The following is a 10,937-nucleotide window of genomic DNA, read 5'->3' on the forward strand; positions in this document are numbered from 1 at the left end:
AATAGTCTTGAGTTCGGGGCTTGAGGAAATTAAGTTGCACTCAATGACAATATGAAACATCATAGAGTAAAACTAGGAGTCGGAAGGGACCACCCAGTACACAAATCCCTTCTTTGCAAACTGGACAGGTGGACACCACCATCTCTTCTCTGTTTCGTAGGAATGTTAACATCATTGAGATTGTTTAAATGTTAGGCCCTTTGTCACACTAGACTAGTGAAATGTTAATGCCTAGATAAAACAGTCAAAATAGGACATGACTAAAATTGTCCAGATAACAGGATTTTTTTTTTTTTTAAAGATTGATTGATTGCTATGTTGGGTCTTCGTTTCTGCGCTAGGGCTTTCTCTAGTTGCGGTGAGCGGGGGCCACTCTTCATCGCGATGCGCGGGCCTTTCACCGTCACGGCCTCTCGTTGCGGAGCACAGGCTCCAGACGCACAGGCTCAGTAGTTGTGGCTCACGGGCCTAGTTGCTCCGCGGCATGTGGGATCTTCCCGGACCAGGACTCGAACCCGTGTCCCCTGCATTAGCAGGCAGATTCTCAACCACTGTGCCACCAGGGAAGCCCTAACAGGATTTTTCATTGAACTGATTTGACTGTTTTACAGGTCCTCAACTGGACCATCCCTAAATTTGGCAATGAGGGTAAGGAAATGTTATTCTGCAAAAATGGAATCCATGAAATCACAAGACATGGATGAGATCAGCTATTTACAGAAGAAATACGTGGAAACTTTTAATCCACTAAAACACCGTAAGAAAATAAGGCCTTTATCTTACTTATCTTTGTGTCTGAAACCCTAGCACAATGTCTGGAACTTAGCAAGTACTGAATAATATTTCTTGAATGAATCAGTGAGTGAATGATGAGGTAGAGTATGTGTTCCTGGTGAGACTACATAAGATGAGGTAAACTGACATTGAATCTTTGTGGTACATTGGAGGGAATCTTGCCAACATAGGGTCATGATGATCTTTGAGGACTCTAGAAAGGTAGTGCCTACAAGTCAAAATGTGCCAGAACGTCCCAACATAATCAGGAGGGAAGGGACCCCTCTGACCAGTGTAAATGTTCTCATCCCATGGAGATGAGCGCAGCAGGCTATGAGATTTGGTAACATTAGGCATCAAGATGAGCCCATTGCCATCATTCTGGCTTTACAATTCCCAAGCAAGATCAAGCAACATTTAGCTGCTGGTATCTGAGTAAGTGGACCCATTTAGTGTTTCTACTTCCATGAATAAGCCAATGAATTGTTGTGCTGTGGTTTATGTCTCTCTCTTGTGAGTTAAGTTAGTATGCATGCGTCCTCCTTAATCTGATCATGCCTGATGAACCGAGGAGAATGAGTTCTCAGACATACAGTGCTGAGCACCAGACACTGACTCGATGATGAATCCACTATGTTATGGATTAAGTGGCACCGATCACTTAACAGTCCTGTTTCTCTTAGCGGTTTAGGAGTACGGGTAAACTCAGATAATCTTCTTCCCCCGTGTATTAATTTCTCATGGCTGCTGTAACAAATACTACAAACACGGTGGCTTAAAACGACACATATTTCTTCCCTTACAGTTCTGGAGCTCAAAAGTCCAAACCCATTAGCCCAGAGTAAAATCCTTACTATGTCTTATGCTGTCCTACAGGATCAGGTTTCTGCTTGTCCCTGCAGTGTTATCTTTTGGAACTCTCTTCGTTGTTTCAACCCCACAGGACTTCTTTCTATTTTTACAAGATGTCAAACTCTTGCATAACTTGGGTCTATGCACTTGCTATTCCCTTTGCCTGGAATGTTCTACAGCCTCTACTCCCTAGTTCTTTGGATATCTAACTCTTCATCCTCCCCCCCCCGCCCCCCACCTTCCAAGTCATCTCCTAAATGGCCTTCCATGACCATCTAAGAGTGCTGTTAGGATCATCATAACACACTCTTTATTTCCTTTGTGTTGTTCCCCACTCAGGGGCGTCAATGGCTGCTTGTTTGTTAGCTTCTCCAGGAGTCTTGCTGGCTGTTGAATTCCCAGTGCCTACTAGCATGGTGTCTGGCAAAGAAGGTGTTCAAGCATGTTTACTTTAGTTAAATGTTCAAGAATACAATTACTTCACATTCTATCCTTAAGTAAGAATGCAATTTATATCAGAATTGAGCTGTATTTGTTTACTTTTCTTTCGAAACTGTCTACAGAACTCTCCTATAACTTTACCTCAGTCATTCTGGGAAGCTAACACCCCCCCCCGCCCCCCCACTGGGAGTTAGAGCTTGAGGGCACCTTCAGTGGCCTTCCTGTTAATTTCCTACATATCCTGGCCTTATCTTCCAGCCTAGAGCTTTCTTCTGTGCCCATTTTTTTTTTGCCATTGTCTTCTTGCTCCTTAAGTCAAGAAACCTAGCAATGCAATCAAGCTATTGTCTGGTAAAAAAGAGCCAAAATTTTTCAACCTTTATGAGAGAAATTATTGCTCTATTGTTAAGACTTAGAATTCAGGGTTCATTTGGCCTATTCTCCAGCCTCAAGAAATGACAGCTTTTTTATATTTGACTCTTGTCTGCAGTCTTCTGGGAAAAAAAAAAAAAAAAAAAATGAAAATTAATGATTAAATTAACATCCCTGCAGCATATTTCTCACAAGATTCTATAATAAGGTATACTATGTTATACCAAAAGCCAAAACTTTAAAGCTGTAACTTTTTTTTTTTTTTTTCTGTTAGTACAAGCAAAGCAAGGCCCAACGTTTGAAAACAAATGGAAACTTACATCCTCCCACAGGATCAGCCCCATCCCTGGTCAGCCACAGAGCTCTTGTGTGTTTGCATGCGCCCCCCTCCAACTTCCCACTCCCACCCCCTCCCCCGCATCTGCATTGCATAACAGCCAGAGGCAATTTTCATTTTAAATTCTGGAGTTGTATGTAGCAGCGGCTCCATCTCTGGAGCTTTCAGTTCACGAATTCCCCAAAGGTAAGTTGTTTTGAAAACTTAGATCACGTCAGAGAAAGGACTTACCATTGTTTTCAGCTACTGTATGTTTGTTGCTATAAACTAGAAACAGTATTCTCATTGCCACAACTTTAAGAAAAGCCTTTATCACTGCATGCTTAATTTATAGATAAAATTTTTCATGAGACTTTACCCATTAATCTTTAAAGAAACATGTTCTAAAACATGTCCCTTTGAGCCATAATCTTTACTGCTCATGCATTCTGTGGGCAAGGATGCTTACAAAAGGATTCACTCTACAGTCACCCCATGTGGAAGCTCACAATGGCTTTTAACGGATTAGAGGCTCTGAGAAGTTCTGTATGAAATAAACTTGATTAAATGTATTTAACCTAGTATTTCCAAGATTTATTTAACCACAGACCACTTTCATATGTAGCATCTTTTAAAAGCATGTTTGGGGAAATATTATTCTAGAGAAGGCCAGATAAAATAGTTGGGCTAAGTGAAGAGAAGAGGTTTGTTGGTGACGCTTTATACACGAAGCCCTTTTTTAATGGAGCCTTATAATAATCTGTGCCCAAATATGAGCTAAAATTTATTAGATAAACCTGGGACAAGTCCGAGATTAGCTAGTTAATCAAAGTGGGATGAAATGTACAAGCAATGGTTGCCCTCTTCCTCCCCCAAGATGGGGGAGGCATCAGGACAGCCTTCCTTGATAACAAGCACTGGGGCGGGTCTATTCCAGCCTGCAGAATATGGCGTGGAGTGGAGGTATCCCACCCCAGGTATTTGATGCCCAGCACAGGGTCACAGAACATCCTAAGACACATCCCAGTGGAGCGTGGTAATGGGAAGTGGAGAATAAATAATATTCTGAAACTGAGCAGAGACAGTCATTCAACACAGCACCCTCTGTCGACACCGTGGTTAAGAGCAGGATTAAATCTCTAGGAAAAGGTCTGTCTTTGAAGAACAAGAGCACCAGCAGAAGCTGCTCTGACAGCTTGTTGAAATCATCTGATTCTGTTACGGACTGAATGTTTGTGTCCACCCCCCCACCCCGTCGCAAATCATATGTTGAAACCCTATCCCACCATAGGATGGTATTAGGAGGTGAGGCTTTGGGGAGATAATTAGGATTTGATGAGGGCATGAGGATGGGGCCCTCATGAGTGGGATTAGTACACTTGTAAGGTTCACAAGAGAGCTTGCTTCCTCTCTCTGCTCCTCGCCGTGTGAGGACACAACAAGAAGTTGGAAAAAGAGGGACCTCGCCAGGATCCAGCCATGCTGACACCCTGATCTCAGACATCCAGGATCCAGCACTGTGAGGAATAAATTTCTATTGTTTAGAAGCCACTCAGTCTATGGTACAGTAGACTCCCTTATCCACAGTTTCACTTTCCATGGTTTCAGTTACCTGTGGTCAATTGTGGTCCAAAAATATTAAATGGAAAATTCCAGAAATAAACAAGTCATACATTTTAAATTGTGCACCACTCTGAGTAATGTAATGAAGTTTCTCACCCACCTACCCCCACTCCACCCGACCCAGGATGTGAATCGTCCATTTGTCCAGTGGATCCCACCCACTGGTCACTTAGTAGAGGTCTGGATTATCAGATCAACTGTCACTCTATCACAGTGCTTGTGTTCAAGTATCTCTTATTTTACTTAATAATGACACAAAGCACAAAGTAACTATGCTGGCAATTTGGATATTTTCTTACTGTGCCTAATTTATAAATTAAACTCCATCATAGGTATGTATGTGTAGGGAAAAACATAGTATATATAGGGTTCAGTAATATCCAAAGTTTTGGGTATCCACTGGGGGTCTTGGAACACATGACCTGCAGACAGGGGCGAACTACTGGAATTGATACAGCAGCCGAAATAAGACAGATATTCAGTCCCCAAAATGTTTTCGACAGCTATTCAGATTGGGATCCACTAAAGAATCACACATTGCATTGATTATTATGTCTCTGGATTTCTTTTAATCTAGAAGAGAACCCAAAACACTCCCTTCTTTTTTTCATGGCATTGACTCATTGAAAACATTTGTCCTGCAGAATGTTCCACTTTCTGAGCTTGTCTGATGATTTCTTCATAATGTCATTTAACTTTTACTTTATCCCCTGTGTTTTCTATAAAGTGAATGATAGATCCAAAGGTTTGGTTTAGAGGCAAGTTAAATGTTTTTGGTAGAACACGTCACAGACAAGGCAGTGAGCTTCAACTGTACCACAGGAGAGGGCATATAAGCTGGCTCCCAGTATTCTATGCTGAGATTGATCACCAAGTAAAGGGTGACAGTCGAACTCCTAAACTTCAAAGTTATGTTTTCCTACTTGCAACCAGCAAGTGTCTTGTGGGTGGTACATTGGTACCAAGTCAGTATTCCCGTTCCTCATCAATCTTTCACTTCATGGTTTTAACACACATTGACGATGCTTGCTTGAAACAGAGATTTCATTAGGGGTGGAAAAATGGTGATTTTCTGATTTTACCACTGCTTGCACATTTCTTAGCTTGGCATTCTTTTGTAAAGAAGAGATTTTCTTCATCTACGGGAGTTGTTTGCTTACTCTGAGATACACTTCCTACAGAAAAGCCTGGTCACCATGAGATATGGTAATGGATACAGGTGGGCTCTATTCTCAGACCCACTCCACCCCCCATCAATCATCTAGGGCTCTACTGACACAGACCCAGGCACAGGGAGAAAGGCATAACACTGATCATCTGAAATGTGATTCTAGACAGAAGCCAGGTATTTGAAACAACCCCATAAAGAGCATAAAGAGCCCCAATATTAACACTGGGAAATAAGCTCGGAACTAGAACAACACCAAAGATATAGGCCATATGGAGATGAACCTGCAAACAGTGGACAAATTGTCCTGATTTTGCAGATGGGAAGGAAGCAAAGTCTGGGGATTAACTTAGACTCTATAAAATCTACCCAATGGGTTAGTTAATAAATGGCCAATGAAGTGGAAAAACTCCTTTGCATGTCAAGTGATCTTCGTTTTGGCATTATAGCTTCCTTAATTGACCAATAAATAAATGATTACACATTAGAGTGAGGGTATTTATATGTCTATGTCAATTTGCAAATGATATACTAGTCTCTAATTAGTTTATTGGCAAATACATATTTGTTAACTCAATAAAATATTTATTAGGCAATACACTAAATTTTCATGGCTAGAGATAAAATTTAGATAAGAAATCATATTATATAAGGTTATTCAAGGAAATTACTACTGGGTGAATTAACTTAAGAATGCTTTACTAAGTAATTCCTTAATACCATGTTCTCACTTTTCCACTGCAATACCTCTAATGGTGGAGGAGGCTGAACCTTTATCTACAGGAGGTCTCCCTGCAGCAGCCTACCCCCCAAATTAAATTTATTTCATGCCTCATATTAAAATATTAATGGATGGAATCTAAAAAAAATGATACAAATGAACTTATTTACAAAACAGAAATAGACTCACAGACATAGAAAACAAACTTATGGTTACCAAAGGAGAAAGAGGGTGGGTAGATAAATTAGGAGTTTGGGATTAACAGATTCACACTACTATACATAAAATAGAAAAAAACAACAAGGGCCTACTGTATAGCACAGGGAACTATATTCAGTATCTTGTAATAACCTATCATGGAAAAGAATCTGAAGAAGAATATATATATATCAGTTAGAACGAACAGGAGATGTCAGAGCATTGAGGCCGAAGTTGACTCTGAAAGTTATCGTGAAGTTCCAGAGCCAGACCAGAAATGAAGATGAGATTACCAAGGTAAGCCAAAACAGCAGCACTAGAAAAAAGTAAACTTAACCTTGCACAATTTCTCAATGAAGATAAAAGTTAGGAGAAGATATGATGGAGGTGGAGTCCTTTGAAAAATGTCCATTAAGATTATGTTCAGTTCTCTGCTTTAATAAAGTTACCCTTGTATGAAAATTAAAAAAATATATATATATGTATACACACACACACACATATATATATTCTCAGGGTTAATATATATTATATCGCTCAGGGTTAATATCAATGTATATATATATAACTGAATCACTTTGTTGTACACCTGAAAGTAACACAACATTGTAAATCAACTGTACTTCAATAAAAATTAAAAAATAAAATATTAATTGAGATTCTATGTTCAACTCCGTACAGTTTAATTTAAAAAATAATGCTCTTCAAAACTGAGTAGTATCCGTGCTACAAAACTACAGTGGAATTTAGGGTCCTAATCTGTAAAATTAGGATGGTAGCACCTACCTCACAGGATGATTATGGAGGGACATCAATCAAGTTAATGTTTATAAAGCCTTACAGCTGTGATTGGCACATACTCAGCACTATGAAAATATTTGTTAGATAAAATTAAAGATTTGTTCCAAGTTCATCCTACTGTTCTAGCTACCACTGTATACTCACCTTCAGGGTATGAGTAACCTAGTTTGGCGTATTTTTCTTTTTATTTATTTAGTTATTTATTTTTAACTGACGTATAGTTGATTTACAATGCTGTGTTAGTTTCCGGTTAGTTAGTTTCAGCAAAGTGATTCAGTTACATATATATATATATATATATATATATATATATATACTTTTTTTCAGATTCTTTTCCCTAATAGGTTATTACAAAGTATTGAGTATAGTTCCCGAGTGTGCTTTTAATATTGAAAGACATAAGTATGTTTGGAGTAGGATAAATAGGAGAATGTGATTATTTATTTGAGCTAAGCTAGAAAAGGGATCAAAGAACAGAGGAAAATGGGCGTGGAGCCGTGCAGCTGGGGGAGGGCAGTGGAGTGGCCAGGCAGGTTAGTGGAGCAGCCACTTAGCAAACGTTTCAGAGCACTGGCCGCAGGCCCGGTGCTAAGTACCGGACTGAGGAAGCTATAAGCAGTTGGTGAGACAATGATGCGGAGCAGTGTTTTTGAGATCGCTTCCATCAGAATCACTAAGGTGCTTGTGAAAAATGCACAATGTTTGTGGCGCCACCCTGATGTACGTGGTCAGAACTGCTGGGGCTGGGCCCAGGGATCAGGATTTTAAACAAACGCAATCCCTCTGTAACTAGAATGTGAAAAGCAGTCTTGTAAGGGATATTGCTCAGGGTTCATGACCTTTTCTTCTTACAAAAATAAAATTTTTTAATAATTTTTAAATATACAACCCCCTCACCAGTCAAAATAGCCTAGAATTTTTCTCTGGAAGAAAATTTAGCAATCATTTAATCCAGTAATTCCTATCCCTGGTGGCTTGTTAGTGTAATCTGGGGAGTGAAAAAACAAAAATGAACAAAAAAATAAGACAACAACAAAAGCCAGGGCACAGGCCCTACCCCAAGACAATTAAGTCAGAGATTCTGGGGCAAAAACCTGGACAAAAGTGTATTTAAAAGCTCTTAAATATTTCTAATTTGCAGCCAAGATTAAGAATCACAAATCTGGTCCAGCCTCCTCATTTTGCAGATGAGGAAACTGGAGACTCAGAAATAACTTGCTTAAGATGGTAGACCTCTCTTCCAAAAGTAATTGTGTAAGATAGACTAACTATGTACTAGTGTCATGATTTTCAAAATAAAGATAATAACCTATTAGTGAATTGTGATAACAATCTAGTGGTTCCTGACCAGAATTTTAAAAAATGAAATAGAGTAGAATAAAATATATCAGAGCACACATAGAGTAGAAATGATATTATGGGTGTGTGTGTGTGTGTGTGTGTGTGTGTGTGTGTTCTGTGATTAGATGTTAAATGTGATTCTTATCATGGGTTGTTGTCAAAAAAGTTGGAAAGTCCTGCCCTGGAGTTTCTTTAAATTCTAATATCTAAGCTTAGAAGCTGACCTCTGTGTACAGGAGGGATGTAGCTCCTTCCTCTGCCTGATAAGTAGCCCACAGGGAAGTTCTGGATGACACTGAGGTCAAGAACATGGGATTAAGGATGCAAACACCTTGGGGTAAATGGCGTCTTGTGCCCCTTACTGGTGATGAGAGCTTGTATAAGAACCTAAACTCTTTATGGCTCAGCTACCTAAACTTTAAAATAAAAGTAATAATACCCAGCTCACAGGATTGTTAGTTTTGGGGTTTTTTTTTAATTTTTATTTTTTATTTAATTTTTAAAGGTTACACTCCATTTACAGTTATTACAAAATATTGGCTATATTCCCCATATCGTACAATACATCCTTGTAGCTTCTCTTACAGCCAACTGTTTGTACCTCCCACTCCCCCTTCCCCACTGGTAACCACTAGTTTGTTCTCTATGTCTGTGAGTCTGCTTCTTTTTTTGTTCTATTCACTAGTCTGTTGTATTTTTTAGATTCCACATATAAGTGATATCATACAGTATTTTTCTTTCTCTGTCTGACTTATTTCACTTAGCATAATGCCCTCCAAGTCCCTCCATGTTGCTGCAAATGGCAAAATTTTGTTCTTCTTCATGACTGAGTAGTATTCCATTGTGTATATATAGCACATCTTCTCTATCCATCCATCTGTTGATGGACTGTTAGGTTGCTTCCATATCTTGGCAACTGAAAAAAATGCTGCTATGAACATTGGGGAGGATTGTTAGTTTTATTTTTTATTTATTTATTTATGGCTGCGTTGGGTCTTCGCCTCTGCGCGAGGGCCCCCCTCCAGTCGCGGCAAGTGGGGGCCACTCCTCATCACGGTGCGCGGGCCTCTCACTCTCGCGGCCTCTCTTGTTGCGGAGCACAGGCTCCAGACGCGCAGGCTCAGTAATTGTGGCTCACGGGCCTAGTTGCTCCGCGGCATGTGGGATCTTCCCAGACCAGGGCTCGAACCCGTGTCCCCTGCATCAGCAGGCAGACTCCCAACCACTGCGCCACCAGGGAAGCCCGGATTGTTAGTTTTAAATGGCAGAATATCTATAAACACTTAGCATAATGTCTGGCATATAGTAATAATAAATACAGACAATTAAAAATGCATTTGTGATCTATCATTTCTTGACTCTGAGAGGAAAGAACTAAAAATATACCAGGATTAGAATAGTCTTTGGGGGGATGTGTATTCTTGGGTCTAATGTTTCTTTTAGAAGGACAAAAGCTAAAAAATAGCTAAAGTAATTGCTTTAATATGCAAAATATGAACAACAACAATTTTCTATTTTCACAGACCTGGAAATTATGGTGCCACAAAGCTACCTGCTTATCTTAGAGACAAAACATTAATTTTTTTTTTTTTTTTTTAAGGAATGGCCCTGTCTCACAGACGCACAAGCCAAGTGTGCCATCAGCTATTTGATGTTGTGGCTTGTCTAGTTTCATTCTTACTTTCTTTCTTTCGAGAAAGATATTGATCAACATCTGCATTCAAAAAAAAAGCGTTTTGCATTCTTTTCTGGTGGGTAGTTGGATCCAAACTAAAATAAAAAATTAAGCTGTTGGCCCAAGACCTTACTGCTGCTCATGGACCTCACCTTCCTCTATTTGTTCAGATCCTGTGCCTGAATGCAGGGGTGTCTCAGGCACAGCTCTCCACTTTTTTTTTTATGGGGATAATAGGGTTGATTTTTATTTATTTATTTATTTATTTATTTATTTATTTATTTATTTATTTATTGGCTGTATTGGGTCTTCGTTTCTGCGCGAGGGCTTTCTCTAGTTGCGGCAAGTGGGGGCCACTCTTCATCGCGGTGCGCGGGCCTCTCACTATCACGGCCTCTCTTGTTGCGGAGCACGGGCTCCAGACGCGCAGGCTCAGTAGTTGTGGCTCACGGGCCCAGTTGCTCCGCGGCATGTGGGATCTTCGCAGATCACGGGCTCGAACCCGTGTCCCCTGCATTGGCAGGCAGATTCTCAACCACTGCGCCACCAGGGAAGCCCAGCTCTCCACTTTTACTGCACATCTCCTCCACCAAGGGATAAACTTACCACAGTCTTCCATGCTTCGATAGCCGTTTTGTGAAGGGAGGAGTGCTCA

This window comes from Eschrichtius robustus, chromosome 13, assembly GCF_028021215.1.
Source record: "Eschrichtius robustus isolate mEscRob2 chromosome 13, mEscRob2.pri, whole genome shotgun sequence".
NCBI classification, from domain to species: Eukaryota; Metazoa; Chordata; class Mammalia; order Artiodactyla; family Eschrichtiidae; genus Eschrichtius; species Eschrichtius robustus.